The following is an 18,437-nucleotide window of genomic DNA, read 5'->3' on the forward strand; positions in this document are numbered from 1 at the left end:
GCTATGTCCACCGCATGCAGTGGTTAAGCTGCTAGGCTGCTGCCCCAAAAGTCGTGGTGTCTATTTCGGCTGCGGCGGCCGCATTTCGATGGAGGCGAAGTGGTGCAAAAGGCCAGCGTACTGTGTGACGCTAGTGCGCGTTAAAGAACGCCGTACGATCGAAATCGGGCAATATTCGTTAAACCGGCGTTAGATCATGTGAGAGTTCACTGTATAGCATTGACTGCTTCACCCTGGCTATGAAACTGTGTCTTTTTAACAATGGAATGGTCATACTTTTCTGCCGGCCATGCGGAGTCACCAGAAAACTATCACAATCTTCATCGGCCGTCTTCATTCCCAGAACACGTGCGCCGGTTCGCCCGGTGTGGAATACAATAACTCTGATGAGAGAGAGAACGAGTACAGAAAGATAGAGAGAAAGAGAAAAATTCTTGAGGCGAGATTTGTACCCGCGTATCGACAATATGAAGGCGAGCGTCGTAACCTCTCGGCCATCTAGGTACTCTAGCAGAGCATAGCATATGCTTTTGTTGTATAGTATACCAACGAGATGTGAAAGGGACGTGATGGTGAGAAGGGGAGATAATTATAGCGTAGAATAGCATAACACTGAGAGAAAAATAAATAGAGCGACAGAAAAGGAAGTATGATAGGAAGGGAAAGAGAGGAGAAAATAATAAAAAAATGAGAGAGAAATACAAAGAGATACAAAAAAAGAAAGGTCATGCGAGAAGTAGAAAGAGAAAAAGAAAGAAGGAGAAAGAAATACATAGACCGAGAAAGAACATTAATTAGAACTAACAGAAGAAAGAAGGGTATGAACGCTATGAATGGACGAAAGAAGGCAAAGAAGGGGAATTATCAGAGGTCGGTAACCAGTCTTCAAACTTCCACTTCTCTCCTTCATTCATAGTGAGGGTATCGTTCTGGTAGAATTCATGCATTCAGAAAGGATGCGAGGGATTATTGGTCAGCTGCCAGTTCGTAATAAGGTCACTTGCTTCATCATGCCAATAGGCACAAAAAGTGTTTCACAATCGTCGTTGTGGCGGCAAGCGGTGCTGACTATATCCTCCCAGATTTGAATGCGCATATATACCGCAATAAACGGGTCGGGAAGTGACCACCGCTGTAGCTCAGTTGGTAGAACATCGGACGAGTTATTCGTGGGCTCACGTTCGGTCCCTGCCAGCTGTAAGTTTTGCATGGAGGATGTTATCGCATGCGCCCACCGAGCGACGGAGATGAGTGGAATAGTTAGATCGCTGCTTGAGCCGTGTTTGTCATGCTGGCTCGCACGCTTTTACCTGCGGTTAGAACGTACGATACCTGGGAAATCTCGACCATTTAGACTTTATACTGAATATGACGCCTACGGCAAAAACCCGTCGAGGGTGTCTATATATAATCACGATCGCAATAGTATAACTGGTGTGAAATGGGTACGTCACATCAGATATACTTCATGAACGACACACTTTTGTAACAGCGTGAGAAACGTTTCATTGGAGATTGCTACCCAAGCGAGAAGTCCGTTTTTTATAATTTCAGAAAGTTGGGCTTTGTAAGGAAGCATGTTGATGCATTCAGGGCAGTCGTAAGAAATATCTAATGCAATAGCAGTCGTTTTAAATTTTAAAGTGGTCATTGCAATAAGTTGGTCTATGGGGTCATCATTAGAGGCCAGATCTTTAATCGCGTTTTAGGCACCAGAAATAGGCAGGCAAGGTAATGTTTTAGTCCTGAAACATCCTAAATATAAACTCTATAAATTGTTAAGCAATTGGAAAAGACTCCGAAGGAAGACGTGTGGGGCCTCTATATATGATGACAGGGAAACGAGAAATGTTATTAGGTTGATAAAAGGGCCAACATTTCAACCGATAGCCGTGCAAATGTCCTTTGTCGAGCACGGCTTGCAAAACATGGTCGCTCCATTTATTCTGTAGTGTGTTGTGTGAAGAAGTGTCCACTGTCGAATCAACCCATTCCTCAGTGTTTTTTTTTCTCTTGGATTGAAGAGATAGAGCAGGTGAAAATAGCTATACTAAAGAACAAAAATGAGGGCTGCCTCGTACTGACCGGGTCAAACACACAGCCCCAATCTCTTCAATGGTAGTGAACACTTCAAAATGTAAATTACAAACGAAACAAAAGCCACGCACATCAAATGTCTCTTTCTTCTTTTTCTTTTCGCTCTCCTTTCTCCTAAGGATCTCCGCTGTTTGGCATTCGTCAACCGCCCTCGCCATGTCAGCGCGGAAGCGTACTCTGACCGCTGCGTCCCACTTCACTGCTGCTAGCGACTGTCTTGCTGGAGTTGATTGAACTAGGAAACTAAGCTTAACCTCACTGACGTCTGAATGCTTCATGTTTCCACGTAACATGAATAACGGCCTCAATCTGCCTTAGAAAGCGAAACTTGAGGCTAAGTAGTGTTCATATTCGCGCCAAATATGAAAACAGACATCTGTAGGCTCTTGCAGGCATTTTGGCCCAAACGTCGAAATAGGCAATTATAGGCACTATACAAAGATTATCCAAGGCCTTCTTAACCTGTAATTTATGCTCACATGTCAAAGTGGGGCAATAAGCGCACGAACAACAAAATAAAGGCATTTGCCTAAAATACAGCATTCTGTAATCATATGTTATGCGTTTTTTGCTAAAGTCATCTACACTGCCCTAATTAATAGTAGCAGCAGTGGTTCTGCATCGTTTACATTAATTATATCAATCTCAATACTGTTGTATTGAGGTTGGAAGACTAACACTTTAGTTTTATTGTTAGTCTGTACCCGAATTTCCAGAAGAAAATAAACTAGTGTAGTCTGCATTGATCATACATTTAGTATAGTATTCAGTGTACATGATCTAGTTAATGTGAAGCTTAGACAGAACACTTTCATAAATGATCCCCTGAGGACGCCACATTTAACTGTATCATCTGAGCATTTACCAGCGATCACTACAATCTAAAATAGATGTTGGTGATACGGTATGGTACGAATAAAATTTATTGAAAGCATCCTGAGAAGTGCCACCGCCTAGGGTGACACCGCGGGGTGCTCCCATGTGAGAACAGTCAGACCCGGCCTAACCACTATATCGCAGGTTCTCTGGACATTTCAAACTTGATGATTACGATGGCACTCTGATCTTTGAGAGCCGAGCTCTATTTTTGTTCTGTGTGGTCATTGTCCGCACGTAACGAGGGGCACCGCCTGAACCTCTGCTCTAGATAGCACGACCACCCGCAGTTAGGGCACTGTGAGCTAAAGTCACTCGCGAATAGACAGCGCAAAAAGCGAGATTAGGGTACGAGTTAGTTTGGAGCATCCTCAAGACCATAGCCTATGGTCTCGAGGGCTCTTTGTGAGAGGAGAAATATTCTCCTTTTCATTATTGATGTCTTTAAAAATTAACTATGCCTCTTATGCTACGCAATCGCGACTATCCAAACAATGCGTTATGTACAAGATCAGAGGTTTTGGAGAAGTCTATAGGATTAGGACGAACACTATATTTGTGATTATCATCACTGTACACTAGCAAATCTTTTATTGCAAGAAGAGTAGGGCCAGTCTTTGTAGTTCAAAAAAAAAAACTGTGTAAATATCGTACCCATCCGCAGTGTTTAGTTTTGGCTATGAGAATTAGACTTAACTGTAGCACTACTACAATTAACGCTTATTATTTCAGAGCAGCCGGCGAGATAGAACAGGCAATGCTATTCAATTTCAATGAAAGAAAACGAGAATCCACGTGAACACGTTAAGCGTTTGATTGTTATGTTGACAATATGTTGCTGGTCCCCGCCTTGGCTGGGGTAGCTTTCGATGAAAATAAAATGTCAAGTGTGACCAAATCAAAACAGGATGGAATGTTTTGTCGTTATAGAGCGCCACTTCAAAGGTGGCCTCCTGCACAATGCTGGCGACCAAGGCGAGAAAACCGTGGCGTGCGCGGCTTCACCGAAGATGACTTCACTCCATGGTAAGGCACAGAAGGCTATCTTTTCTGTAGAGGTAGTTGAAACATTATAAATATACTTTTTTACAGTTGAGTGAGTTCTGAGTTGCAAAAAACTTGATCTCAGGTGTTCGTGTGCCAGTGCGCTGCCCACAATGACCACCTCCAAATGTGGAGGGCTCGTCCTTCTGTACACATTTGTGCTGACAGGGCTCGCGCGCCCTCCCCCTTATCTCTTCCTTCCTTGGTAATTACGCCTTTCGCGCACTTGCGCATGTGTACTTAAGAACAACTTTGCCGCTCCTCATTCCAGGGAAGGCACATCAACACAATAACCGCCTTTTCAGAAATTGCTGTATACGGTTGTCTCGCCTCATTGTTGCCCTCAGCCAACGCATTGTTATAAAGGAACTTGTCATTCGCGGGACGCACTAACACTGCAACTGTGAATGGCAAAACTAGCGGGTATAGAGGAGCGGTACGATAATATCATTATTCCGTACTGTATTTTCGTAACTTGTTAAAAGACTGATGATGGAGGTGCATACAACTGTGGTATTTTTATTATGCTTAATTTCACAAACTTCCTGGTGAAAGCTGAACATCCTTTTTGTTTTAATTGTTGTTCTCTGGTCCCATTCTGTGTAAAAAAAAAACAAATGTTGAGATGTCGCTTACTACGCTGCGCAGGGCGAAATGCATTTGTTTCTAAAGTCACCTAACGTCGCGGCATCTCCAGCAATTATGAAATCTCGTATTCAAGATGCCTTGAAGGGCTAGTTGGTTCATTCTATACAGAAAAAAATTGCACTAATAAAGAAAAGACCCCACAAAGAAGGAACACTTAAACAGGCCGAGCACAACCTGCGTGCACTCGACCTGTTTAAGTGTTCCTTCTTTGTGGGGTATTTTTTTATTAGCGCAATTTCTTCTCGTATTCAGCTTTTCGACTGTACGCTTGTATACTCTGAAAACGAGCGAAGGTTTTCAGTTGGGTTACGAAGGACCATGGTTGACATGACCCCCAAAACTGCTATGTCCGGGTTGTCGAGTTCTTTTGGAGACGGGAATCGCTCTCCTTGTAGGCAGCATTGATGGCAGGCTGTGGAGTCTGTCTAGATTTGCGTATGCGTATAATGATTTGTCTTGCTGTACATCATGTAAAACATCAAGCACGTCCCCACGCTTGGCGTGTCGCGTAGTAATTCCGACCTTCTGAAGCAACACCTAAAACATATGAGCAACCTTGTGACTACAGTTTTTTGTTAAAACCAGCGCCTATTATCTCATTAGGTCAATCTTTTATAAGACTGGCAGAGCCCAGAAAACGAGAAACATTCTTCATCAGGCATTTTGTGGGTTTCATCAAGTGTCACAGTTCTCCAAAAATAACGATGTACAGTTCTTCATAGTATCTGATATGTTTCTTCTGGCGCTTGACAAATATATAGGAGGGCTCGTATCAGGCACAACTCCAGCTGGATGCCCTGTCGATCGGCTGTGGGTCACCGAGGTTCCGTTGTACGGTAGAGGTATCTTCAATAATTCATGGGGCGAAAGAAATAAGCACACAATCAGAAGAAGTAAAATAATAGAAAACGTATGTAAAGGCAAGGTAATTTGGTTGACACAGGGCAGGCAGGAACTCCAGAGGCCGTACGTGGCCAGCGGCAGGGCTTGCGGCCATTATTCAGTAGATGGCGTTGAAGCCGCGGCCCTATGCGGAACTATAGCTACGGGCTTAGGCCCCGTTTGGGCGGCCGTACGCAGGCGACCACCCGCATTTTGTTAATTAGAAACGCCGAGGCTCCGGAAACACGCCCTCAAATATTAAACCCCGTGTATGGCAGAACGTTGTAAAAATAGCGAGTGCAAGGTAATGACTTCTGGTTGAGAAAATGCTCCAATGTGCCGCTCCGGACCGGTATCTATTTTATTCTCTTTTTTTTGTGGGGAGGGTGAAATGAGGGGGTGGCTTCTGGGATTGGGCGACACAAATGGTCGTTGCAATACGACCGTCGTTCGGGCAGGTCGCTTTTAGATAATGAGAGAGAAAGAGAGCGGGAAATAGAAGCATGCAGAAGCAAAACAGTTGGCAGCGCGAATGGCATCGGCATGTCTTCCTCGGCGAGCAGTCATAGCGGGTGTGCGCGCTTGACACGTGTAAGGGCTCGACACACGGTTCCGCTGTTTTCGTTGACAAAAAAAAAACATTGGGCAGTTCGTGCGTTTTTATTTGGGATACTCCTTCCGCATTTACACTAATGGCCGCAGCAGCGGAAAGATATATGGCGACTACTTTGCCGTTGTACCTCGGTGAATCTGGAGCATCACGTTCGCAGAATACCGATGCCCGCATATAGCTTGTACACCACACAGAGACCGGCAAGCAATGCAATGAGCATCGTGTCGCGTCTTCTGCATCAGGTATACGTGTGTTTCACATTTGTTCGCTCGGTCTAATTGCGCCTGTAGCTTTGTTTACGACCGGAAACGACTGCACATATGAAACACGCTAACAGCGCGGGGCTGTACGTTGTACATTTCCTATTGCGGTTGGTACGATTGTTCTCGTCGTTGTTGGCGCGAAAGCTGCACGTTGACACGCATCGCAAGAGCGAAAATGAGTACGAATCGTTCAGAATGCAGTGACAATTCTCTACCAGTGCGGTCTAGTGTCTCGCGTAACATTTGTTAGCTTAATGCCTTCGTTATGTTCACTATCCTACGCGTGGTGCACACTGCTTATATTTTCACTTTTTATGCCTCTGATGAATACGGATACTTTCGCAGAGCGCACTTAGGCTTTTTGGGTATAACGTTTTTGGTAGTTTTACTCTCAACATGTTTATTCCAATCGCAAAACAAATGAATGAGCAAAAGCATGCAAACAAGCAAATAGTGCACGTGTGGCTGTACTCGTGGTTAATTCTAACCAATAAATCTTTTTGCTGGGCGGGTTCGTTCATCATGCTTGATGCATACGAGAGAAATGTATTGATTGTTGGGTATAACGTTTCAAAACCACGATATGATTATGAGAGACGCCGTAGTGGAGGGCTCTGGAAATTCCGACTACCTGCAGTTTTTTGACGTGCCCTTAATCAGAGCACACGGGCCTCAAGTTTTTCCTCCTCCTCCGAAAATGTGGCCGCCGCGGCCGGAAATTGATCCCGCGAATACAACTATGAAAACTAGACATGCCAAACGGACATGCCAAAACTTTCAACTAACTTCCACTTTTTTTTTCACCCGTCTATAAGCGCATCGTATCATGCGTGCAAGAAATGTCACATAGTCAAGAAACGAAATGATTTAAGAAAATGTTATGAAACAAAATGAAATATATGGGTATCGATCGAGCAAGCACTGCCTCTTAAGGATGTAAACAACCTGAACCGTTATGGCAAAATCTACGCTCAGGGGTTTGTAAATTGCATGGTTGGCGTTGCTCACGCAATTCCGCTGTCTTGTGAGAAGTCATGTGTCACTCGAGCAGCAATTGTGAACTTTGATGAGGGGTTTCTAGTTTGTACGTATACTCTTTAACGCTGCCGTGTTACAGGAGTGCCGGATTGCGTTTACCGTGTTAACAGAATGCATGATTGTTTAAACAAAGTTTTAGCTTCCCATACGTAGGCATTTACGTAACATGTGTAAACATATACCGTTACGTTTGCGCAAACAACTAAAAGGGGACACCGTTTCAGCTATATTTAATTTATGTAAGATTCAATCACCGTTGTGCTGAATTCATAGGAGAGGTTATTAGCCTCTACATTTCTCCAGCGTACGCAAAGAGATGTAATAATACCGTGTTACCAAACGATGTTGTTGACATCTTGTGACGTTTTGTGCAACTACAGTTATGACTTGTTAGTTTTGACCCAGTGTTCTAGAATCGTTAAAAAGACAACTTATTCTTAACTACACCGCTGCAAGGTATTTTGGTACACCAGAAGTAAAATTTCCCATGTTTCTTCAATATCAAGTTTATGCTTGCCTGGGTCATCTCGGCCCCGCTAGATGGCACCACCCGTCCAACGTGTCAGGGAACCTTCCTCCGTGTGTCAGGGCATGGGGGAAGGAAAAATAGCCTCTTGCGTCGACAATAACTTAGTAGTTATTGTCGCTCGCACTTCAGTGTTACTTCGCTCGCTTGGGTCTGAGAAAAGCGGATATCGCGAGTATATCCATGAACGTTGGCGAATTCGCGAGGCATTGCCGAACCGTTAAACGCACGATGCGACAATAGTTGTAGCGCGAGAACAAAACAGCGACAAAGAGACAAGACGGACTCTCTTTGTCGTCATTCTGTTTTCGCGCTCTAACTATCGTCATGTCATACCAACTAGCCCAAACTGCCACACTTTAAGTTAAACGCACCTTGCGCTTGCGGGCGCCAGCTGAGGCAATGAGTGAGCATGCGCGTTGTCGGAGGAAAGCTCTCCTCTTGGGTCATCACAACTGCGCTGTTTAGTTTGGCCTGTCTTATCCGGCTATTAACCGACTTGAAATATGATTTTTGTGAAGCACTCCGCATATGTAGCGTCTTCAAACGTGCAGTCATGCTATGGAATATTTTGAGGAGCCCTTTATGGGACAGTGAGTTGAGCTCGTTGGTGGTGCGGGTGAATCTCAGAGCAACACTACACTATATATGGTCAGATTATCAGAGAAAAACAAGTGCGACTTCATTCACTTGTCATGTAAAAACTCTTGCTCAGATATATATGTACGCCTACTTCTTTTGTGTGATCATTTGTGTCATGTAATTGTGCAAATCATATCTTCACAAATTTTTTGAGTGTGTGTGTGTGTGTGTGTGTGTTTGTGCACTCTGCATTTATGATTACGTAACCGCAAGAAGAACGATATTATGCTGGTGGCTACGGGCGGAATATGACTTCATAACAGTTCTATTTCAAAAACAGCTAGAGGACAAAGTATAACGAAAATGGGGAGACGAGAGGAGCTTGAGGAAGCAAGCCCACATCCGCCACAATGGAATGAAAGAAAAAGAAAATTGAAAAAGAAATAAACTCCGTACTTTAACGGCCAAGTACAAAAAAGCGTGAATATGGAAAGTTAGCATCTTTCATTGAGCCATCTCGGGTCGTGGTAGATGAACTCATCATTGAGAATGCAGCTGAAGTGCACAGCTGTAAATTAAAGGGATGACCCCGTAATAACCAAATAACATTTTCGAGCCAACACTCTAGATTGAGAAACAAACAAACAAACAAACAAACAAAGAAAAACAAACAGATAAACTAACAAAACTTGAAACAGAAAAGTGTGCGCTGCAGAGGCAATATGAGATAGAAAATATTCACTCCAGTGGTATTCTGATCTATCACTTCAAGATTTTCTTATTTTATTTAAAGTATCATTATTTGTACGTTTATTTTCAAAACTTCTGCCATTGTAGGTTGATTGGCGACTGTGATGTGGCGCCGCCAGCCGCAAGGTCACGAGATTGTTTCTCACCCACTGCGGCTGCATATCACTGGGGTGAAATGCAAAAACGACCGGGAACTGTGATTCGAGGACATGTTGAAGAAATCTTGGCTGTCTCTAGTTTGGCAGAGCCCAACTGCAGCAGCCCTCATAAATGGATCGTCTCTTTAAAACGTACATCCTCAAAATGTAATTTTTTTTAAAATTTTCAGAAGTTTGTTTTGGTCTTGCAGCCCGAAAATAGTCTGTTATGAGACGTTGTAGTGGAGTGCAACAAATACATACATAGTCACTAGACCACTGTGGTGGGTTGTAAGATAACATACCTTATTAGCGTGTTCTGTATTTCACAGCACTTGTTATTGACTTAAGACATATTTGTACGAGAAAACAAAGGATGGAGGACAAGGTGAAAAAAAAACAGAACGAAAATCAAGGACTAGTCCACCTCACACAAAGGCCTAAAACCTTCCAAATAATTTGCATAGCCAAAAATTTAATTGATATTGTTCAGTTATCATCTAACAAGGATAAATACTCATTTCTTGGTATGCTAAACTTAACTCAATCTACGTACATAGCATGCTTTTCAGTTTTGGAGCGACTGTCTTCTTCTGAGAAGATAGCTCAGGCAAAGCATCATTAGTACAAGACGCCTTGAGCTCGCGCCACGTCCTGCACATTCGTGAGCACTCCTAGCTGTTCGTCGAGGTTGTAGCTGGCCAAGGCTCTCTCCCAAAGCGTGTCTGTGTGGTGAGGGTCTGGTTATTTTATACGGGATTTACAACAACCTTCTACTATGTGCTGATGGGCCCGGGTTGTCAGTAGACGAGTAAAAAAGTCTGTAGGGCTTATGAGGTGATTTCTGGTTCAGCGCGGGAAGTGTGTGCATAGCGCGGTAGGATTCTCCGGCTTTGCGGATTTTTAGGTGACTTTTGTACCCGGAGAGGGGTGGGGCGGAAGTTAAGGGGGGGATCTGCGAGTTAGCTTGTAACGCTGCGTGACGTCCTGGAACGACGCTAAATGCTTAATTGGAGGCTGGGTGCGAGATAGTTGGTATAGCGACATGTTGAAGCCGGCAAGGGCATGACGATAAGGACAACAAAAACAAACACACATATAGTTCTATGTGTTTGTTTTTGTTGTCTTTGTCTTGGTGCATTTGCCGATTTCAATATGAGACCACATGCATTCACTCGCTCTGTTTCCTCGGCGTCAGCCCGGTGGTTCAAATATCGAGCCACGAGGTTAGCTATCTCGTTGCCAGAAGTGCTGAAATAAGCTGGCACCCAGATCATCATGTCGACGTCGTTGGTGGCTTCTGGTTGGTAATTCTGAACATGTTTCTATTTATTCTGCCAGTAGTGAAACTGCCACATGCCTGCCTACAGTCAGTAATGATGACTTCAACGTCGGTTTCTAGGTGGACTACCGCACATTCCATGGACGCCACTGGCTGTGTCGATGTGGTAGTGGCAGGTTTTCATCCTCGGGCGATGGCGCTGGGCGCATTGCTGCAGGTACTGCAGGGGGACGGCGTTGGCTGTTGGGTGAAGATTGTAGCCACCGCTCTAGCTACTGTCACATTATCGAAGAATCACGAGAGACGTCTCTCGGGGAATGGAGAGCACGTGCGCAGGCGTCCGCTGACTGTGGCGTCCATACCAATGGCTGAGACTGGTCTGGGCCAACCTCGTTATGACTGGACATGACTACTTTCTGTAGAGATACATTGCAAGATGTGATGTTACGGGCACTCATAGACAGGTAGGGTGCGTTGAGTCGTGGCTCGTCCGGCAGGACAGGGTCCACGTGACCAGATGATGTAGAGCTTGGAGGCGGAATCGTCAACTGCTGAGGCTCGAGGGCGGTCTTGTTATTTTTTGTCGGGATGGAGGACTCCGATGAGACATCGAGCTGGCGTCCCACGTGAGCTAGATGTGTAGGAGCGAGCACGTCGGTAAACGACTCAGCTACGCTGCGCCCTATCTCCTTCGACGAGAGCTGGCAGGGTGGTAAGTGGCTGAGGTGCACGCGCGAGGTGCATGGTCAGCCTCACATCTCCCATCTGCTGCAGGAAGGTGGTTGGCAGGAAGGTGGCCGCAAGTGTCAGAAAGGGGCCGAAAAACAGCAGTCAGCCTTGCACACCATTGGGGCCAGGATTGTCGTTGCACACCTTCGTATTTGTGCCATGCTTTGGCCGCACCACGAAGGTCATCGATAACAATTATCCACGTCCAGTCTTCCGGCCAGCGTGGAGGGTGTCTAGTGAGTTGATGGCCTCGATCGATCACACGACGTCATCTTGAAAACCTCGGAACTGCGGTACCAACCAAAAAGGTGTCGATGGTGAAATGCATGCAAGAACCCGGAGTGTGCCGACACCAAGTGGCCCAGTTGGTTTTAGAGCTGCGTGAGGGAACGCCGGAGCTCACAGTGGTTTTCGGGTGGGCTTGCCTAAATGTTTTCTGAGGCAGCCGCAGCCAACATGGCATTGAGTGAGCAAAATGTTCGCAAGATGGCAGGACACAGCTGGGAGCTCGATGCTATGAGGGCCTGAGCCGTGACGTGGAGTGGCGCAATGGTATGTTGAAGCTCCGCGGCGCTGTCGGGTGGTCTACATAGAGAGCCTAGGTTGGCATTCTGCTGAGGACACAACGTCTTCGGAACTCACGGTGGCAGAATCTGTTGCCAAGGATACGTGAACGGCATCCGTGGGAGGCTGATGGGAGGCTAGAGTCCAGTTGAGGGGATCTACGCTCCACGTTCCCAGACAAGAAAAGCGCACGTGGTGCCTTGGCGTGAACCGGGGTCGCGGCACCGACGAAGGAACGTTGAGCCACTCCGAGGAGGCCTGGACGCCGTTCCCGGACGGCCTTCCCAGCATGGAGAGATTGTGAGGCGTCGAGGAGGCATAGCTGCCGTCCCCGAGCTGTGCTTGATGCGATGACAGATAGGCGGGTTTCATGGCCGAGACAGCGTGGATGGTGTTGCTTGGCTGGCGGGTATGAAACGCTCAGGACGCACGTGCACATGCGGTGGTAGGCTCAAGGCTTCGATTTCGATGACTGCGCCATTGTCGAGAAGAAAGAAAAAAATGCCCCCCCCCCTCCTCGAAGCGAATCGTGAGGAAATGTGCATGCATTGCGTAGCGTCCATAGCGGCATTTCGCACATGAGAACCCAACGTTAGAATGATAATGTTTCCTTCTTTAGGGGCGAAGCTCCTCTTTGTCTAACCTTGTCACTGGTCACGCGTAACTGAGAGAAAAAGAGATGAGAAACAAAAAAAGGCAAAAGAAATGGATGACCATTTTCATCTCATTTCCTAGATGGCGTTGCTCTGCCGCGACTCTCCGAAGTGCCACCATTCTCCGATTGGCTGCTGCGCGCGCTTTACCTGAGTGTGCGAAGAACGAGTGCCTCTTTCAGTCTTCTGGATGGTCGCCGTACGTGGTGGATCATTGGTGGGGCATCAACGAAGCAAAGCGGTGGGCTTGTTGAAGACGCTTGCGCTGGGCTTACTTGCCTCACGTCTCGTCGGTGTTACCTGCGCACCGTCTGCATTCTCGAACGTGATCGGACGCATGGATACATGCACGGACAGACGGACACACGTATAGATGGATGGACGGACGCTTCGCTCCACTTAATATCATCCACTCCATAGATATGCTGTGATTTTTTTTCTTACGCTGTGCAGCCAATAGCGCCGTTCGCCACACATGGCGTTTTTATGTCGCAAGAAACATGGTATGCATTTCCAGCTCTAGTAGCTAGCGTACACAGTTAAAACTACTATGAAGGGAACAAAACCAACAGCGTTCTCGGCTCGGCGTTGGCGCTTCACAGTGGCGTCTCGTGCACACATTTCCGGATGTTCTTGAGAGGCGCCCAGTCAACGAATGGTCGAGAGTGCCACGAGTGGACGGGAAAGTGGGCGCAGGAAGAGAGAGAGCGAACGGTGAGAGGTATGGTGGGTGCTCCGATTACTAAGGGCGCGTGCGTCCGCAGCTGTTGCTATGGGAGGGGGCGGTGAACGGATCCCGACGGACGCCTGACATAGCCCGACTAAGAAATGCATTCGCATTTAAAACAAGAAACAACAACCTGCTGTTTTTATTCTAATTTTCTCTTTCTCTACTTCACAGCCTAGTCTATCGCACGCGCCCGCGCCCGCGCCCCAGCAGTGCTGTCTTTACAATATATATAACTCTGTTCATCTCTCTCCCTTTGTCTTTCTCTCTTTCACACACACACACACACCACACACACACACACATATATATATATATATATATATATATGTGTGTGTGTGTGTGTGTGTGTGTGTGTGTGTGTGTGTGTGTGTGTGTGTGTGTGTGTGTGTGTGTAAATGCAATTTTATGCTACGCTGAAACCGATGAAATATCAGGAATTAAAATAGGAACTTGAATAAAATCTATGGCAGATCCACTGGTGTGAAACTTGGAGAAGTGCGTAGCACGGGCACCCAGCGACTCCCATTCATAGAGTTTTCACTGTTTAGTTTAACAAAGCGTTGATGACGCCAGTGTTTGAGGTAAGCATATAGAATTTCCTCGGCAAGAGCAGAATCTTGTTAGAGAGATTCACAAACCCGGTGTGCGACATGCGCCCTACTTTTTGCTGAGCTTTATTGACTTCATGCTTGATACAATAGTTAACGTACACGTCGTTCCAGCGAAACTTCTTTCCCAGATACTTCACAACTGTAATGAAATTGACACATCATTATACATCCATCCAGCAGAGTCTTGCGTAACTGGGCGCAAACATTCACTCACACTTAAAGAGTACTCTAAAACCACAATGACACTTTCAAGCACTCATTCATTACACGTTCAGTCAGAGAGTAAAACTGTCCAGATCCCTCGATAATTAACGCGCATTCATTGTCATACTTTCGCTTAAAAATAAAAACTATCATCTGATGAAACAGCAACGCTCCCAGCCTCGGATTTATTTCATCACTATTGGAAGCATATCAGTAGCCTAGTGCACAGTGCAGAGTGTTTGTTTTCTCGTTTGCTGTAAGTTATCCACTAGCACTTGATTTGATTTATACTTTCAGTGATAATTTATATTACGTGTACATTTATATATTCCTTGTCTATTTGTATATGAATTTGTATATTTTATATGCGATTGCTATATGTATAGTTAGATCTTGACTCACAATTATTAAGAAACTTACAATGTATACCTTTTTGATCACAGCGCTGGATTTCTGTTTGTTTTCTGTTTTCTTTTCTTCTGTACCTGATTGTGCAATTAGTAGGCCCACCTGCTACGGTCTCCGAAAGAGACTGGCAATACTCAAAAATAAAAAAATATAAAGTGCGTCAAAGTAAGGGATGAATATTGGTGCGTGAAAGTAAGGGATGAATAGCTTATGAGGATTGATCGAATCCGATCTTCAGAAGCCAGAAGCCTTTATTGCCATCAAATTCGATCCTCAGAAGCCAGAACTCCTTATTTCCATCTGAAGACAGGATCTCACTTGCTCTGCTAATATAACTACCCCATACCATTCACCCTCCTTCACGGCTATGCCAATTGAAGACATAATCCTAAAATCAATTCCGCAAGCATTTATTGCGCCTAATATATATTGCAATCGAAGAAACAAATACAAATTCGCATATTTAGGGAGACTGCATCTGAATGAATACGTGATGTACTATGTGAGGAAGCGTATGTGTAACTTAAGACCCTGGATTGTAATGAATTATAGAGGTGGCAATAACGAAACAAAAAAGAAGAAAGTTTGCTTTACCTACCTCTAGTGTGCGCATGGTCATGCTCAATGAGCATACCCAGAGTGAGGGCAACGCTAAGTGTTTAATGTGGATATTTTGTGATGTAGTTGAGAAGAAATCGACAATGGTGAATGCGTAATTGACGATTCGCTATCGTAACGCCCCTTTTAACTGACTGTCTTAACCACCAGGCTTGTCTTTTCGGCACGGCGTACGTAAAAGGGGGTATCCTTAGCGGTCATTAGGAACATGTGATCGTAATTTTAGAAGCCCCGCCGCGGTGGTCTAGTGGCTAAGGTACTCGGCTGCTGACCCGCAGGTCGAGGGTTCGATTCCCGGCTGCGGCGGCTGCATTTCCGATGGAGGCGGAAATGTTGTAGGCCCGTGTACTCAGATTTGGGTGCACGTTAAAGAACCCCAGGTGGTCAAAATTTCCGGAGCCCTCCACTACGGCGTCTCTCATAATCAAATGGTGGTTTTGGGACGTTAAACCCCACAAATCAATCAATCAATCGTAATTTTAGAAAGCTCTTACATTTGATTTGTTTGTTACTGCTAGTTTCAGTCAGTCGGAAAGATGCGCTTACTAATGAAGTTGCTAGCCAAAGGCAAACGTAACTTAGGAATGGTCAATTAAAATGTTTAATCGGTCGATCGTTAATCGTTATTAAATTTAGCCTTTAATAGATTAGTCACATTCGGTGTGATGTCTCAATCGATTAATCAAGGTTTTTGATAGGCGTTTCAGGAAGGGTATCCCATTGCTTGAGAATTATTGTTTGTATAAAAATGGAGCTTGAATGAGTTGTATGTGGTCATTTTGGTTAATACAATGCACACGAGAGGAGGACGAAGAATAATAAACATACTGGCCTCAAAGCCTGCCTGTTCTTGCGCATCTTCGTTGGTTCCTCAAGAGCTTGGCGCAACCCACGCTGGAGAATAGGCCATGAATCGGACGGTGCCTTGCTTAGTAAACTGATTCATGCATTGAGGGAATGGGTTGAAACTGAATCGTTTAGGCATTACACATTAATAAGATAAGCTCTCAAGGTCACACACACACAAAAAAAAAAAAACTTTAGTGTGCTAAAATAAAAAAACCCACAAAGAAACTTACACATCGTCACCGCCTGTCCCATGTTTCTACTTCTTCGTCGTCATCTCATGTGCAGTGTGTCAACCAAGATGAACGCATGTTTTATCTCGACTGAACTCTTTCTATCAGACGCGCTAGCGATCACATGTGCATATCTTATTGACAACTTCCTCCTCGTGAAAATTCGTACTTTCGCTTCGCCCAGTGGATAAAGGTGAACCGTAGTGTGGATATCACAGAATGGTCTGAAGTAAAAGATACTTTCTACTGCCATTTTTCAATTTCTTAGGTTCGATCTCAGTGCACAAAATTTACTGTCGTTCAGGGCTTTGTCCCTTGGTCACGGTGACAGGAGATTGCTGATGCATTACGGTAATTTTTCAAAGGTACAAAAACACTTAGGTTATAATATCTACTTATCCAAATTATTTTTCCCCAGATTAATAAATTCATGGCTCCAAACCTATTGTTTTAGACTTAATTCTTAATTTTTATTCATTTACACTTCTGTCTTAATTATTCAATGTTTGAACTTCAATTTCATAGCTTCCTTTAAAAACTAACCAGTTCTTGGTCAATCCCCCAGTGTGGGTATGAGCCACAGTTTCTGGGGTCTACTTAATTTCTACTTTGGGACGGCGTTTTTTCTCCGTTTGTTCGTTAGATATTGTGAAAGGTCCTGAATAATACTATAACTGAGGACTAACCTTATTTCTTTCTTGAGGTTACCAATGCCAGATTACGCAGCAACATATTGGCCTCAAAGAGAACATCGGTGCAGGCATCTGCGGGAACTACAGATATACTAAAGTTTTTGCCTTCCGCTTAAAATTATATATAACGGCCGTTGCACTGGTGTACTTCGCATATTTCACCTTGTGAATAAATAAATCATTAGTAATAATGATACTACTACTACTATTACTACTACTACTACTACTACTACTACTACTACTACTACTACTACTAATAATAATAATAATAATAATAATAATAATCAAGGCGCGCGCAAAATAGAAAAATAAACAGACAAGACGAGAATCATGGAGAGGAAATGAAAAATAAAGAGGAATATACACAACTACGTAGAAACCTTCCCGAAAGACGGAAAGGGAAGAATCTCTACATTGTGAATAACCATGTTTAGACAGTGGAGAGCTGAGATAAAAACAATGACAGTGGACTGTGAAAAACATAATGGTAATGAAAGTTAACATTACGTAGACTTTCTAATCTGTGATTAGTAGAGTGTTGAAAGAAGTTGGCAGGTGCATGGAATGGTCGGTTCTCTCTGTTTAACTTACGCGGAATCCAAAAATTTACAAAACTGAGAAGTAAAAGGGAGGATATCATACCGGGAACTAGTTTGTAAAGAAATAACCGGTCAGCGCGGTTTCCTCGGCAGTGAAGTAACGGCAATGATAATATTCTGAAAGTGTTGGAACGAGATCCAGAGTGATTTCTAGCGAAAGGAGGGTTGTAAATGCTTAGGAATTTTTTTCTGGACTCACTCAATTGAGTTTCGACAAATTTAGCGATGCCATTCCAGATCACAGATGCATACTCAAGTTGACATATTGCGATGTACAACTTCTGGGAGGCTGTAGGAGCACTAAATTCTCGAGAGATTCTGCAAACACAGCCGAGAAGAACGAAGGCCTTGCGTGATAGTATACGTTTAATGGGAGCAAAAAAAATTAGCATGCTATCAAAATAAAAACAACTCCAAGATCACTTACCTGAAAAAATATAAATAATAAATATTGTTTATATTCGTTTAATAATAATAATAATAATAATAATAATAATAATAATAATAATAATAATAATAATAATAATAATAATAATAATAATAATAATAATAATAATAATAATAATAATAACTCAACTAAAAGCATTTTTTCTCTTTCATAAGCTTCGAGGGTTGATCTATTGCTCACTTTTGCAGCATTGTTCTTGGTATATAATGGAGCCCCGATATTTATCTAGCCCGGATTCCAGAAAATTGTTATGTTCCACCACCTATACATTATTTATCTGAGTCATCTGGTGCCCGCCCATTGGGAAAATATTACTCTTTCGCATATTTGGAAAAAATGAGGCCCACTCGCTTCCTCTTTTTAT

General features: G+C 44.1%; 1 long non-coding RNA gene across 1 annotated transcript in view; it reads left to right on the forward strand.

Annotated features, from left to right (window-relative positions):
- LOC142776950 (uncharacterized) overlaps positions 1-18,437 on the forward strand; it is a 62,566-nt gene that overhangs the window by 31,864 nt on the left and 12,265 nt on the right. The window contains exon 2 of the long non-coding RNA XR_012887881.1: positions 3,904-3,999. This is a non-coding gene — a long non-coding RNA (uncharacterized LOC142776950). The remainder of the gene's footprint in view (positions 1-3,903; positions 4,000-18,437) is intronic.

Source organism: Rhipicephalus microplus, chromosome X (assembly GCF_043290135.1).
Source record: "Rhipicephalus microplus isolate Deutch F79 chromosome X, USDA_Rmic, whole genome shotgun sequence".
Classification (NCBI taxonomy): domain Eukaryota; kingdom Metazoa; phylum Arthropoda; class Arachnida; order Ixodida; family Ixodidae; genus Rhipicephalus; species Rhipicephalus microplus.